Genomic DNA, 16,648 nt, shown 5'->3' with positions numbered 1-16,648 from the left:
CCATTGTTAGGGGCACAGCTGGCCCAGAGTGGAAGATCAGGCCTCTGAAGCCCTTGTTGCCTGTTGGCACCTGACTGGAAGCAGCCTCTCCGGTGCAGGCTGCATCTCCATTGTGTGTACAATGGCACAGAAGTATCATCCCTGTTTTGGGCTTCAAGTTCAGGTCCAGAGGGAGTGACCTCAGTGAGTTAATTCCCTCACAACAGAACTTAGAAGAAGAGTCTAAGTTACAACTCAGTGACAAGTAGTGGAAGCCATCTCATGCTAGCACAAGCCTGTCTGTTTCTTTCTCTCAGTTTTCCATGCTTCTGAACCCTCACAGCAAGGCATGGCCACCCCATGTGTGCAGCAGGGAAGGCTGCACAGATGTTAGAGGAAGTGGCCAGCCTCAAGCATGTCATTTCCTCCTGGGTACTGCTTGCTTGAGAAAGCCAGCCTCTCCACCAGTTTGGATTTCACTTGGCATCAGCACCTTCATGGCGGAAATAAAGGACCTCGGGTACAATGAACAGTATCAGACGTTTCTCCTGACTAGCTCACTGAGGCGGTACTGTGACAGCTATTTAGCTCTTCACATGTGCCACCATGCTGTACATGAATTAGCTTCTCTTAGTGCTCCTAACAGTACGTTGAGGTAGATACCAGCTTGGAAGTGAAGTAATGGAGGAACAGAAAGATTGAGTAACCTGCCCGAGGTCACACAGCTAGTGAATGGCAGAACCCGAATCTGAGACCAGGGAGTCTGCCTCCAGAGTTTCTGGCCTTTGCCACTAGTCAGTACTGCCCACATGTATATCTTCAGCAGGTCTGGGATGCAGGTGCAGGTGCCCGCTAAACACTACTGTGGACACAAGCATTGTTGGCAAAAGGATGGTGCCGCCTTCTATAAACCTAGAGTCTGCTGTGTCCACAGCAGATGGGGTTCTGCACAGACAGTGCCACGGGGTCATTCTTACATTTACCGTTCACTCTCACGTTGGTGGTGGTGGTTAGGGGCTGGGGTCAGGGAGGGGGGTACCTTCCCTCTAGTATCTCAAAGGAGCCCAATGCCTGGGCTCTCACGACCTCTGGCCAGCTCCTTGTGGCTCCCCTAGGATGGCCACGGAAAGGTTCCTGAGTGCCGCATAGCACCTGAGCTCTGCAGAGGCATGTTGGCCCTGGAAATGCCTGTCATTCTCCCAGCCCTGGAACTGAAGTGGAAAAATAACAGACCTAAGCAGTTGAGGAGCAATTTAATTAAAAACAAAAAGAAATGTGTATGAATTAGCCAGAACTCTTCATGGGGCATCCTCATTGCGAGAGAAGGGCTGAAAGAGGAGAGATTAAGGCTTCCTTTTATTTATTAAGTTCCGTGGTAATGGAACCCTTAGGCTTGATGGGGTAAGGATTTCTCTCAGTCTGGCATGAAGCAAGCATTTGTCTTTGTTAATTCCTAGGAGAATGGTGGTAAATCTACAGGAACGTGTTGCTGGCTTCTGTGCTAGAGCACAGAGGTATTTAAAGTAACAGCACCTGACGGTTTACCCGCAGCTAAGAGGGTTTCTGCTTCAGAAAGCAAAATATTGTATTAGTTGTACAACATGTATGGATTATTTGAAGAATAGTACAGTTTTCAGCAAAGAACCAAAGACTTCATCAAATCATGGAGTCAGCCAGTGGAGGAAAGCAAGAGTGGGTCCGTGGGGTCCAACACAGGTGTGCTGTGTGGCCTGTCATCCCTGCTTAATTTCCTTTTCCCTGGTCCCAATTTGCATTGCCAAAAATATGTTAGATTGCAGTGCATTATTTCAGTTGCTTGCCTTGTGATTCCTCTTTACCTCAAACAGATGAAGAACATGGCACTAAAGCAAATTGACAGCTCTTGAAATGAGAAAGATCTTTATCCTTCAGAGTGTTGATGTAGAAATAAATGAAGGAAAAACATGCTTGTTGGGTCTTGAAGCAGCTTGAATTGGTGTTTTTTTTTTTTAAGGGTAGATGAGGATTTTTCTCTCTCCCTTCTTTTTCCCCTTTAGGGAGTTGTGTGGCTTGAGGATTAAGTAGGAGGGTTGGTTTTCTGTCAATCCTCATTTGCAAAGATCTGAGATGATTTGGACCTATGGGGCAGGCTTCCAACCTAGGGTTCAACAGAAGGAATGTGGGTCCTGACGTTGACTTCATTACAGGCACACCTTGAGATACTGTGGGTTGGGTTGCAGACCACTGTGATAAAGCAAACATTGCAATAAAGTGAGTCAAATTAATTTTTTCATTTCCCAGTGCATATAAAAGTTATGTTTACACTATATTGTGCTCTGTAAAGTGTGCGCTAGATGGCATTATGTCCATAAAAGCAATTTGCGTACTTCAATTAAAAAGTACTTCATTGCTAAAAAATGCTAACTGTCATCGGAGTTTTCAGTGAGTCATAATCACTGATCACCAGTCACCACGACAAATACAGTAGTAATGAAAAAGCTGGAAGTATTGTGAGGATTGCCAAAACGTGACATAGAGACACAGAGCAAGTAAATGGTCTTGGAAAAATGGTCTTGATGATTGATGCAGGGTTACCACAGACCTTCCATTTGTTAAAAAAGGAAAACGAAAGAAATAAAAACCCCGCAGTATCTGCAAAGTGCAATAAAGGAAAGAGCAATAAAACAAGGCGTGCCCTTATTTCAAAAAAGAAATCCATCAGGCCTCACGGTTACCCCATCCCAAGCATGAGAGCCCACTAGAATGTCAGGCTTGTCGGGGATGCTTGCTTTGGACCATGTGCCCCAGCTCACTCTGCCTGTGGCCATCTCATGGTGTGAAAAGCCCCAAATTACAATTACGACAAGTGTCGCTAAATATTATTTCCACACCTCAAATGCAGTAATACGTATAATTTGTTTTGATGTACGAAGTAGATCAAAACACACAAGATCTTTGTTGCAAAAATCAAATGAAAGAGAGGGCCTTGATGGCTTGGAAAAGAAAAAAATTGGGAGGCACTGGATTTGAGGCTCTTCTCTATCAGTTTTTTTCTTCATTTTACAAAAATCTCTCAAACTCAATCAGAAAGCACTTACTGTGCACTCATTTTTTGTGTATGAGTTGCTCTTGCAGGTGCTCTGGGTCTGCAGAGCTGTGTGTGAAACATGCTGAGGGCCAGGGAAGATGATGAGATGGGGGCAGTGGGGACTATTGCCACAGCTTTTCGTGTGACAAAATAATATTTCAGAGTACTATATGCCAGTACCAAGTAGGAGATGCAGGTAAGGGATATATTTTGTACTATAAGCATACCTTATTTATGCCTACTCCATCCCAATCAAGAGAAATTAGGGCATAATTACTTACACTGTAAATGGATCTGATACAAGGTTTTTTTGAAATAATGAGCCCCCTTGTGGTTTTTAAAAATTATTATTATAAATTTGTATTTTTAAAAAGTGTAAAGCTCACTAAAAGTTGTAAAAATAGTACACAGAGCTCATTGTGTGCCCTTCATGCAGTTTCCCACGATGAGAATATCTGCCATAATCATAGCAGATTGCTTAAAACCGGGAAATGGGTGCTCGTCCATCATCAGTTTTAACAGGCTCCAGGCGTGTGAGGTGTGCATGCACAGTTCTTTGAAATTTTGCCATGTGTGTAGATGAGAAAGATCATCAGTACAATCAGGATGCAGGGGTGTTCCATCCCTGTGAGGAAATTCCTTGTGTAAGAGTCACCCCCTTCTGCCACCCAAGCCTTGGCAACCACTAATCTGTTCTCCATCACTGTAATTTTGTCATTTCAAGAATGTTAGAGAAATGGAGTCACACAGTATGGAATAAGCCTTTGAGACTGACTCTTCTCAGCCAGCCTGATTCCCTCAAGATCCATCCAAGTTGTACTTGGAGTTTGTTTCTTTTTATTGTGAGGAGCCGTCCATGGTAGGATGCCCCACATTGTCATTCCACTCCCTTTGCTCTCTAAGATGGGTTTTTTACCTAAGACTCATCACAGCCAGTACATAAAGCAAGGTACCTTTATGAGAGTCCACCTCACTCATCCGTACTGATTTCACTGAAGTGGAGTTTGGGATAAAAGATACAAAATCTATTATTCTGTTATCCAGCCCTCCTCTAACAGATGTTTGCTGAGCACCATGTAGCAAAGGGAAGTTGTTTTCCACAGACCAAGCGCTTTCCTGTTTATTACATAAATAATTTCTACTTTTCAAGCTGGGATGAAGGTTACCAGTGACCACCACCCCTTGACACACAAGGAAACTGAGCCATCTTGGAAAGACTTGTTTGAGATGGTATGTAGGTGGAAATGATGGGGTGGGATTTGAACTCAAGACTTCTGATGCCACGCAAGACACCTTTTACTCCACCACCCCTGCTTTGCCTGGAGCCATGGGCTAGCTGAGAGCCACTTTGTTCCTCTGCAGAATGGGTGGGCTGGACGCATGTGTTTTTGGTTCTTTCTACCTCAAAGATTTTATGATCCTCTCTGAACAAGATGTAACTTTGCCCAGTGACCAAATCCTTCAGCCTTTTGCTGCACTTGAACTTTGTTCTCAGTGGCATTTTGTTAGCTATTATTTGAAGACACTTTGGGGATTTAAAATTAACAAAGAAGGATTCCTTTAAAAATAGTCTCTACTGCAGACATGTCTTCATTTTGGTGATAATGTCATAAGGTCTTTGGATCGTGGCAAGAACAAGCACCAGGGGCCTTTAACCTGGGACCTTGGGGATGACTTTAGGGACCAGGGACTGAGGAGATTAGCTCTTGGGTGGCCCAAGAAGGAAAGAGCAGGAGCTGCTTTGGGTGCCATTAAAGCCCATTAAGAAGCTTTGGAATTGGTGAAGTTAGTGCTCAGACTCAGGTGCCTGATGCCATGCAGTTCACAGGATTCTGCCATGTGCCAAAAGTGGGCTTCAGTTCAGAAGAAGTTGCTGTCTGGAGCATCTGAGTGCTACTGCACTGAATTCTTGCTGGAGCTGCTTGGCTGAGGGAGTAGGACAGAGACACTCTGGGTCTTTGAAGCTCCGGAAAGGGTTCAAAAGAGCCTTGGAGAAGGGATTCCTGAATTGTGTGGGACATGGAGAGGTGACCTCTGGGTCACTTCTAACTCCTGAGTTTGTGATTCTGAGACAAATGGAACCATCTCTCCTCCAGTTACCAGCATTCACTCTGTGACCCAGCTGCATGCTTTAGAATCACAGGCTGTTGTAGATCAAAAGGTCTGCAGCTTGGGAGGCTGTGGGGACTGTCACTGTGACCTCTGGTATGTCACCTCCTCCCTCCCTTGGGGCAGTCACGGGGCGAGGTAGTGCTCTGGACTCTGCTGGGCCAGTCAACCTCTCACACCAGTGACAGGGGACATTGGGAGATAGGGAGGCACCATGGCATGGGGGTGTCAAGACCAAGGATCATTTGGAACCCCAGTTCTTTTCATCTGTGCTCTGCAGCCAACTCTGTTGGATAGAATGTAGAGCCATAATAAGTATTAGCTTAATGAAAAAATGTGTCACCTTAGCAAAACTCTCCCTCTCCCTCCTCCTGCATCCTCCCCAGCCAATCTGTTAAAAGAGGGCCAGCTACCTAATATCCAAAGACCTGTCACAGCGGGTCATGCACCCACACATTCCCTTCCCCAGGGCCCTAGCCTTCTGGAGGTGCCGACAAGTCCTCCATCCCATCATCAAGCCATGCCATTTCTCTCCCTATTTTTCAGGCAGGAAGAAGATGCAAATGGCCCAAGGGACTGAAATCAGGATTAGGACCTAGACTTTCCAAACCTACAAAACTCCTCCTCTCTTCTCCCTCCCCAAGTGCATGGCCACAGCTACGCTTGTCACCATCCGAGATTGCATTGGCCACAGAGGATGTGGATGATTTTTCCATTTGGTCCTGATGTTTATTTCATGCCCATCAATATCAGCCTGCATTAGGACAGATGAGGTGGTTATTTACAGGCTGTGCATTTTCACACTTAGTAATTATAAACCCTTCTCCTGTTCGGTCAGAGTCGTGCAGATCTATTTTGGCAATTAGCAGTTTAGTATTTGTTTAATGGGAATGCAAGAGAGTGTTACGGCACATCAGTGCTCCACTAATGATTTGCCTGTCTCCTCCCGAGCTGGCAGGTTTGGGCCTTTTTCACGGTAGGTGAGGCCTGTTGGGGAGAGGCTGAGGCTGCGGGGGGACAGGACGGAAGCATTAGGCAGCCTGCCTGCCTCTTCCCCAGCCCTCAGTGCATGCTTGTATGCACGCACGTACACACTCACGACCAGTGCTGTAAACAGGCTGTGGATTTCCAGAGCACAGCAGCCGCCCCTCGAAGGCACCTCACACAAGAGGCCGTTAGGCCAGATGCCATTTCTGTGTGACAGCTGTCAAGCCTGCCAGAACCAACTGCTTCTCCTCGAACAGCCCGTGCCTGGCCTCTCTTGGTGTCCCCCTCCCACCACCTCCCTCCCTTTGCTGCCTCCTGCTTAAGCCCAGGCTCAGATATCCCCCTGAGCGCCTCCTGCCCCACCCTCCAGTGGACCCTGGGCTTTGCGTGCTCAACCAGAATGGAGCCCTCGTCCCAGTCATAATTTGCGCAGGTTGATTCTTGCTTCCCTTGCTCAGTTTTGAGATGGGGCCTCCTGGACTGCTCCCCCAAGGACATTTTGGTTCTGTTAGTGGCCGCCGCTTGGTGTGACCCGTTTGTGGTGGGAAGGTGCAGAGAGTTCAGTGTGATTCCCTGCCTGCCTTTGTGGAGAGCGAGTGTGCATGTGGGCGCATGTGCACCCTGAGCCAGCTCCACAAAGGGATTGCTGGGGTGGGGGGCTGTGACTTGCAGCAGCATCTGTTATGATGAGAGTTTTCCATGCATCAGGCACTCACTAGACCCGATGAAGCCTTCCTAACAGCTCTAGGAAGGGGGACACAGCATTCTTAGGACTCATACACAGCAGGGACTCTCACCAGCTGAGCTCCAGACTGACTTCTGGGACCCTCGGCCAGTTCCAGTTCTGCCTCTACTTTGCTCTGTGACCACGGAGCAGCCAAGTGATCTGTGGGCTTTTAGAGTTTGTGCATCAGAAAGGAAGAGACCCCAGCAGCCTCCTTTGCCTTTGCCTCTCAAATCATTCCCTCCTCTGCTGAGCCTACCAGAGCAACATGTGGCTGTCTCCTTAGTATAACCTTGTCACCTTTCTTAACATTTTGGTAGGGTTTCAAGGCAAAGTTTCTTGGTTCATTGTCAAGAGACAGGAGACACTCCACTAAGCACTAGCGATTCAGAAAACAGAACTCAACAAGGGAGGCCAGTAGGAAGATGTAGGGGGGCATTTGGTTTTAAATCCTAGCTCCACCACTATTGTGTGTGTGTGGTCCAAGGCAAGTCGCTTAATTGCCCGTGAGCCACTCTGTCCTCACCTGTATAATGGGCATGATACCATCTGCCTCAGAGCTATTGCAATTCTTAAGTGAGCTTTGCAAATTGCCTGATAAGTGCCAGGAAATGGTAGCTATTATAAAAATCATGATTTTGAAGGGAATAGGCATTTCATAACTTTGATTTTCAGAATCTCTGAGCAGGAGGCTTTGCCTATAGGTAAGTGAAATGTCTGAATCTCCAGGATAGAGTTTTTTTAAAGTTTGGAGACGCTGCACCTTTCTTTTCCCAAGGACAAGTATCCATTTGTTAAATTCATAACTGTTATCTAATGAACACAGGTGTCTGTTGTGGTTCCTTTTAAAATTGGATGGGAAAATGGAAAGACCCCACAAGGATTAAAAAAAAAAGTAGAAGTAGGAAAAGATAGGGTCGTGAAAGAAGAGTCTTGCCAGTGGGGATAGAACATTCTGGCCATAGTAAGACTTTGGGAGCCTTGTGTATAGAGTTTAGGAAATGTACTTAATGCACTGAGTTGTGTGCCAAAAAATGCTTAAATTGGTAAATTTTATATGTTATATGTATTTTGCTACAATAAGAAAAGGAGTTTAGAAGAAACTTAAGCAGACTATCTTGTGATTCAATTAAAGCATGGATGTGGGTTAAAGTAGACAAGCTTTCAGGTGGATGTAGGCTAGAATTTTTTGACTCTGGGAACAAAGGCGGAAAGTGACAGGCAGCAGCCTCTACCAGCAAAGCTCTGACGGCCTCCCCATCACTACAGCCCTCCTGGGGCGCATACACGGAGGTCGGGGCTGGCTGCGAGGCTCGCACGCCTACAGCACTGGGGCAACAAGAACCTGAGATGGGCAGGCAGGCAGTGAAATTTGGACTCATGAGCAGCAAAAGTGCCTGGCCCAGCCCCTGCCAGCTCCACAATGACCAGTGGTGAAACTGAGGCTCAGAGAATCCATAATAATCTGAGGCTGCTGCAGAAACCAAATTGATAGTAATACGTGTGAAAATACTGGTGGTGGTAGGAGACAAACAAGTTTCATTAGGTTTTCTTAAGGCCCTGCATTCCGTTTCTGGTCCTTCTGAGTTTCTTCCAGGAGAGAACTCTGGCTCTCTTGTCCTGAGACCAAGATGAAGTGGGGGAGCCCCCTGAAAGCGACAAAGGGCCTTCCTGATTCTCCGGGGACAAGCAGCTTATCTTTAGGGATCTGGTGGCCCGTGGAACACCCCTTTCCTATAGGGCCCATCTCCACATGTGTGTGCTGTGATGAAGGCTCAACTCAGCTGTATTTAGCCATTTAGATCAGGGGTTCTCAGCCTTGCCAGTGTCCTGGAATCACTGGGGAGCTTTAAACACTCCTCGATCAGGCTTCCCCCTTCAGGGTGCTGACTTAACAGGTCCGGGGGTGGCCTCCTCGGCACATTTTTTAAAAGTTCTTCAGGTGATTCTGGTGAGCAGTCAAGGTTGAAAAGCACTGATCTAGATTTCACTCTGAACTAATGGGACTTTCCAGCCTGCCCCCTGCCCTCCTCCATTCTTCCTTTTGCACTGTGATTAAAGATAGACCAGCCTCCCTCTTGGCAAGGCCGGGGCACACTGAAAACTCTCGCTTCAGTAAACTAGACACCATTACCGAGCCTTTGGGCAGGAGGAGATTCTGTTTCTGTCCAGGCTGGTTGGAGCAGAAGCCCAGAGCAGTGCTTTCCAATGTTCTCAAACAGTCCCGGGAAAAGGCAGCCCCTGTCGCCAGAAGATTGCAGGCTTCTCTTTCCTGGGCAGGCCTGCCTTGAATACAAGTCTCCACTCTTGTGACTTTAGTGCCTTGAGTTTATAGACCGTAATAAGACCTGTTAAAGCCATACGCACTTATCGTGGTATTGCATTTAGGGGCGTTTATTTAAACTAACGCTTGAGGCATTTGAGTGGGAGCAGGAAGTGAAATTCAAGGGCATCTGTTCTGGGGGAGTGTGAAGAGCTGGGTTTCTTTTTTTCCTTTTCCTCTCCCTCCTGTGTCTGACCAGATAATTTCAGGATTATTTGAAGTGCCATTTCCTGACTTGTTCCTGATATGCATGATGTGTGGGTGTATTTATTTGTATCCCAAGAGGAGTAGGAAATTTCTCAGAATGTGTTGGCCACAGAAAAGCTCTGGAACATCTTCACAGAGCAGTTTACAAAGGACCAGTGGCGAATTCGATGCTCCCAGGGGTCCCAGTGGGGTCCTCGATCTGTTGAAGAATTCTAGGCAGAGAGGCTGTATGAGTGGATCTTTGGTGACCACCTCCTATGGTTCCCTCCTTTTATATGTGGGAACTAAGTACAGAGAAAGGAGGTGACTCCTCGGAGAGATCCTGGTGTAGATTAGAAAGTGGATTAGAACCTGGATCCTGCCCCTGTACTGTGTGGCACCGCCTGCCATGCAGCTGCCTCTTAGCACCTCCTGGGTTATTCCCAGTAGCTCTTTTCCCGGTAGCTATCTCCTGGGAACAAGTTTTCTGCATCCCTACAGCAGCTTCACTCACCTGCTTTGTACTTGGGTAGCCATAACTTCAGGCAGGGGAAGCAGTGGTTTGGGGGCACATTATAGGGTCCCAACCTTTGGCCAACCAACTTTGCAAACAGAATTTTTGGCCTCTCTTTCTAGGAGCTTCTTTGCTTTGTGACTGGAAAGTTTCCTCTTCAGCTGACTAAAGTCTCACCTCTGGACATCATCAACCACAAATGGCTATTTCTAAATTCACCCAGCAAAAATGTCTGGCTCACAATAAACCTTTTGACATTATAAAGACGGTTCGCTCACTCATTTCATGAATTAGGATTAGAGAGGCATCACCCACTGACTTGAGTGCTAATTATTGCTGATTTTCATGGTGCTCATTTAGTGAGAAATGTGTTGCTGATTTCTCTTGATGCTTCTAGGATCTCTGTCATCACCTTTGCTGCTGGAGTGAGATTTAGAAATGGTCCTTCATACCCTAACACCTGTATTCTACTTAGAATGTGGAACTCGACAGTTTAATAAGCCCACATTCCACAGTTTACCTCCTGCCACCCCTTTTCTTGCCTTTATTCACTATCTAGTATTATTTGAGAATGTCTGTGTCTCTTCTGATAGATTAAAAGGTTGTTTTTTTTTGAGGACAGGGACCATGTTCCAGTTACCTATTACTAAAAGAAAACTGGTAAACAACAACAGAACCTCAGTGGCAGACAACAGCTGTTTATTTCATGTCTAGAGTTCACTGGGAGTGGTTCTGCTGATCTTGGTGGGGCTCAGTTGCATGTCATGCGGTTGACTAGCCGTCGGCCCATTTAGGCTGGCCTCAGCTGGCGCACCTGAGGGGACTTGGCCCTGCTCTGCATGTCTCTCATCCTCCAGAAGGCTAGCCTGGGCACACCCTTCTCATGGTGATGGTAGAGATGGCAACAGAGAATGAGCAGAAACACGAAAACTCTCTCAAGGTCAGGCCCAAAATGTGCAAGCCACTCTCTCCACCTCATTGTATTGACTGTCACAAGTCAGGTTCTTCAGACACACAGGATGGGGAGATAGACTCCACTTCTTTGGGGAGAGGAACTGCAGAATGACAGAGTAAAGGGTATGGGGGCATGAATGTAATGAGTCTACTGGGGACCAACATAATTCGCCTCTTATTTGTACTTAGGCTGATGCTATGCCAATGGTGAGTGCCTAACAAATGTATGTCACATGGAAGTAAATAAAGTTAACATTAGCTCGATTTTTTTAGTCAAGATGGAGTTGGCCGGATGATGCACACATTCACTGCAGTTCATCAGAAGGACAGTTTATATTGTCCTGGTAGCATCCACATGTTTTCTACACTGGCTCCAGGGACAGCTGGGTCACCGCCAGGAAGTCCCTCTTCTTGTCATCTTCTTTCATCCTGGGTTCTATTGCCGTCACTTGCAGGACCCTAGAATATAAACGTACAGGAGACCAGGAGCAGACTGGGGAGAACGGTTGCTGCACCAAAGCGCGCCAGCTGCCCCGGGAGAGAGTTCCATATGTTGAGCACTGAGTGGATGTAAAGAGGAAAGAGCAGCTCAGTCCAGTGTCTTTAACCTTTGTTCTTGTTTCTGCTCACGTAGAGCAGCTGCAGGAGCAAGAAGAGCTCTAGAAAGGCGAATGCTACTGAATCACTCTGGGGCTGAGGCCTAGGAGGTCTGTGTTTTAACACACCCTCCAGGTGATTCTGATGTGGGTGAAGTTTAAGAAGCCCTGCCTGAACCCCTATGCACCACAGAAACTTAGAGTACAGCTCCCTGCGTGCGCACAGCGCTGAGGCTCCTACAGTTTGGTCTGAACCTGGTGATGGGCAGGAATACATGTCAGGATGTCCTGGCGCTGAGACAGACATCCCCAGCCATCTGTCTCACTTAAGTCGCATCACCCTGCTTTATCATTCACAAAGGTACACAAAAATACAGGCAGGGCTGCATTTTACACCTGCCTTAGTTATTACAAGTCATACCACCAGGGTGGAACAGGCTGCTTCTCAAAGCAGACCAGGTGTGTGCCAGGATGTGGGTCAAAGTATGCCACGGTTCTTGCTCCCTCTGGTGACTCCAAGACCACTAGGCCTCTGGACTCCCGCTTCTGCTACAAAGTAATATGTGAAGCTGGTGAGGGTATCGTCAACCCAAAATAAATACCAGGGCTCTTCTTGAGGAGGAGGGTAATATCCCTTGAGGTGGCATTTAACAAGGATTAATGGTGTTTTCGCCCAAGGTCTGAAGAATTCCTGTGTCCTGCCCCCCAGCTATTTGTGTTCCCCTGGCACCTGACTGAGGTCTAGCCTGCATGTCCAAGTTGATTCTGTGCAGCCAACTAATCTGCCTGGTTTCGTGTGTGTGAGAGACAGACAGACAGACAGTCTTCAGTTTGCTCACTCTGGGGTTGAATACCAGTTACCTTGACTGGGCTCCTCAGTCCCCCGGGAGGTAGACCAACACAAGCTGCTTCTGCTCGATTCCCATAGAACCGTGAGAAACAGCCCCGTATGTGAGGCCATGTTTTTCATTCTATTCAGTCTTTGTATATTCAAATTCTTCCAGTTTCAGCTCTTGCTGTTCTGCCAGATTTCCAGTGCCTTGATGGCTTCTCTGAATTAATAAGTGTTTTGCAATTGCTGAAAAGTTTTCTCCCCCCACCCCGAGCACCAGGACTTATCCATACTGATTTTTTTTTTCTCTTTCCTTTATAGCTGCTTCTTAGAAGTTTTATTTTGTAAAGTGTTGATAGAATTTTTCTTTTGCCCTGACACTTTATCTATTCAGGAGGTCCTTGCAAGTCCCATTGTACAACTGGACTACAGAGGAAAGAACTCCATTCTTTATGACAATGGTTGCCCTAAAAAAAACATACACAGATCCTCCCCCTCTCTCACCAGGGTGGAGTGAATGTTCCAAACTTAGGAAGGCAAAGAGGGAGCCAATTACGCACTGTTGAAAGGGAGGGTTGAAAATATATTTTTTTTAAAAAATTCAAAATATTTATTTCCTGAGGGGACCTGAGTTTCAGTTTCAAAACATGGCCAACACAGAAGGGAGGCTGTTTTCCTTACTGTTCAGCATTTTTAGCTCAAAATAAGGATTTGGCAAACATCTTAGAAAAATACAGAGATGGGTGGGGAACAGCTGTCATATTTACCTATGTGCCCTCCCGCAGACATTCCCCCGACCCCGCTCACCTGCAGTCCAGGCCTTGGAATTCTTATCAAGGCCCAGGGTTTTAGTCTGCAATACCATATGCTCCAGTGTGACTACTCTGTGTACAAACAAACTGGTTACCTTCTTCTGCGGGTTTTGCTTGGGTGGTGCATGAGGGGCAGATGGCCGAGGTACGTGGGCCTCCGCAGGTGCCTGAGGAGATTCATCAAGCCTGCCTGGCTGGGGAGGGGTCCCATGAAGGTGTCCCATCTCCAAACTAGCATCAGCTACTCTCCTCAGCCTGCTGCCCAGGGGAAAGAGTGCAGCTCCCTGCCGGAGGCGCAGTCACCGTGCAAGGCCATTTTCCTCCTAGTAACTGACTTCAGAAATAGGGACCAGGAGGGGAAGGTCCCAGGAGCCTGTTTGTTCAGGCTTGGTTGCTTAGCAACAAAAGGGGGCCCTGACTCCAGAAGGGATTTTTAAGCTAGACCAGTCCCTTTGAGGTTTGTGTCTGGCTTGCCTATCCCTCTTACATTCTTACCTTGACTTTGTTTTTCCCCCTATTAGATTTGATAACATCTAAGAAAAATATGTTTGATTTGTCAGGAGGCCCCATTTTCAGCCTGGTTTTATGGCTTTGCCCAGTGTCCTCCCTTCTATCAGAGATTGTAGTCTGGGAGGAGTAAGGAATGAATAGCTTATGATTCCTTTTCTCAGCTGGCTTAGCTCGGGCCTCCAAACTCATTTGGGAGCCTTTGAGCTCCAGTGAACAGTGCCGGGTTTTTCCCAACCACATACACACACTGAAATTGCTCCAAGCACAGAGCCCTCTGGCTACCATTTTTTTCCACCTACAGCCATGTAGGTTGGGTTGTACTTTTACTGCTAACCTTGGGCACAGAATGAATGAAGAGACTAGGCGGCTCACCTGGCCATACAAGGTACAGTCCCCAGGTGAGTAGCTGATTTAGTGCAGGCTGGGACACCACTGCACTGAAGATGTATATTTTGTGGAACAAATAAAGGGTTGGGTCATAAATAAGAGGAGTGGAATTCGTAGCCAAAGCTGCTTCGTTAAGTATGAGTTTCTTGAGATCTACATGAGAATTGAGTGTGGATCCTGAAATCTTATTGCAAGACATATTCAAAAGGGTTACTGGATTCATGGGAGGACTGTGGAAGGGACTAGTAAGAGAGACAAATGATCCCTTTGGTATTTTCTTCTCTTTAATGTTTTTGAAAAGGCTCTAGCATCAATGTAGTAGTCTGCTGGGACTGTCATAATAAAGTACTGCAGACCGGGTGGCTTAAACAACAGGAGTTCACTTCCTCAAAGTGCTGGAGGCTGGAAGGCTAAGACGAACGTATCAGCAGAGTCGGCTGCTTCTGAGCCCCTTCTCTTTGGCTTGTGGATGGCACCTTCTCTCTTTGTCTTCACGTGGTCTTCCCTCTGTGCCTGATGATGTCCGGACTTTCTCTTCTTAGAGGGACACCAGTTGTATTGGATCAGGGCTCACCCTAATGACCTCATTTTAACTTAACAACCTCTGTAAAGACCCTATTTCCAAAAACAGTCACATTCTGAGATACTGGGGATTAGAACTTCAAATTATGAATTTGGCAGGAGACACATTTGAGCCCATAACAATCAAGATGTTATAGTTCTGTTGTTTATAACTAGAAAAATTTTAAAAATCCATCAGAAGGATAATTAAGTAAGCTAAGCCTTCTCACTCCGTGAAATATTATGCAGTCTTCAAGATGGTATTCATAATACCTCATACCCATTAAGATGACTATTCTTTAAATAAAATAAAAATAAAAATAATGAGTGCTGGACAGGATGTGGAGAAATTGGAAACTTTGTGCACTGTTGGTAGGAATGTGAAATGGTACAGCCTCTGGGGAAATCAATGTGGCACTTCCTCAAAAAATTACAAATAGAATTACCATATGATCTAGATATTTCACTTTTGGGTATGCAGTCAACCCTTGAACAACATGGGTTTGAACTGCATGTGTCACTTGTACATGGATTTTTTTCAATAAATATATTGGAAAATATTTTGGAGATTTGGGACAATTTGGAAAAACGTTTCCTTTCTCTAGCTCACCTTATTTTAAGAATACAGTATATAATGCATTTAACATACAAACTGTGTGGTATTTGGGTGCTTATATTATTAGTAAGGCTACCAGTCAACAGTAGACAATTAGTAGTTAAGTCTTAGGGAAGTCAAAAGTTATATAGGGATTTTTGATTGTGCAGGGGTCAACGTCCCTAACCCCCATGTTTTTCAAGGGCCAACTGTTTACCCAAAAGAACTAAAAGTAGGGGCTCAAAGAGGTAAATATACACCCATGTTCGTAGCACCACTATTCAGAATATCTAAAACCCCAGAGTCCATTGATAGATGAATGGATAAGAAAAATGTGGTGTATATATACAACATACATTGGAATATGGAGAAACCTTGAGGACATTTGCTCAGTGCAATCAGCCAGTCACAAAAAGACAAATACTATGTGATTCTACTTACACAAAGTACAGTAGCCTCCTTTGTCTGTAGCTGTGTTTTCTGTGGTTTCCAATACCTGCAGTCAAATATGGTCCGGAAGCAGAAGATCCTCCTGATGTCTGAGCTTTAGTCCAGTAGTGACCTAACACTGTGCCACAATGTCTGCGTCATTCACCTCACTGCATCTCACATGGAGGCCATCTATTCTTACGTCATCACAAGAGGGATTAGTACAGTGAAAGATATGTTGAAAGAGACCACATTCACATAACTTTTATTACAATATATTGTCCTATTTTGTTTCTAGTTACTGTTGCTGATCTCTTACTGTGCCTAATTTATCAATTAAACTTCATAATGGGTTTGTATGTATAGGGTATGCGTGTCATAGTATACCATAACATCCATAGTAAACCATAGTATGTATAGGGTTTGGTATTATCTGTGATTTCAGGCATCCACTGCGGGTCTTAGAACATATCCCATGCAGATAAGGGCGGACTCCTGTACATAGAGTTGTCACAGGCATGGAGACAGAACATAGAATGGTGGTTCCTGGAGTCTGAGGGGATAAAAGAGAATGGGGAGTTAGTGTTCATGAGTACTAAGTTTCCATTTTGCAAGATGAAAAGAGTTCCGGAGATACATGGCAGTGATGGTAGCGTGGCTTATGAAGGCATTTAATGCCAGTGAACTGGACATCTATAAATGGTTCAGATGGCAGTTTTTATGTTGTGTACTTTACCATAATAAAAAAAGTGGACAGTTTTGGCTTGTGGATGGCACAGTGTAGTACCAAAACATTCACAATGGAGTAATCTGGGAATTGTGTACAATATTCTAATGTTATATTAAAGAACAAGGAGAAAATTCCATGTATAATATGATTTAAACTGTATTAAAACAAACACAGATTTTTTTTAAAAGCTAAAACTGAAGGAAGATACACCAGATGTTAACTGTGATTGTTCTAGGTAGAAAGACAGAAAGACAAGTGATTTTTTTTCTTGTTTGTAATTTTGTGTTTTAAAATGGTTTTTCATTAGCCACTATAGCTATGACTCTCTGATGGAAACAACCCCTCCCCCCAAA

General features: G+C 45.5%; 1 protein-coding gene across 12 annotated transcripts in view; it reads left to right on the top strand.

The window, feature by feature from the left end:
* Nucleotides 1-16,648, top strand: part of MSI2 (musashi RNA binding protein 2) — a 372,867-nt gene that overhangs the window by 216,611 nt on the left and 139,608 nt on the right. The window lies entirely within an intron of this gene.

The sequence above is a fragment of the Manis javanica genome, chromosome 4 (assembly GCF_040802235.1).
Source record: "Manis javanica isolate MJ-LG chromosome 4, MJ_LKY, whole genome shotgun sequence".
Lineage (NCBI taxonomy): Eukaryota > Metazoa > Chordata > Mammalia > Pholidota > Manidae > Manis > Manis javanica.
This window is presented reverse-complemented; position numbering and strand designations above follow the sequence as displayed.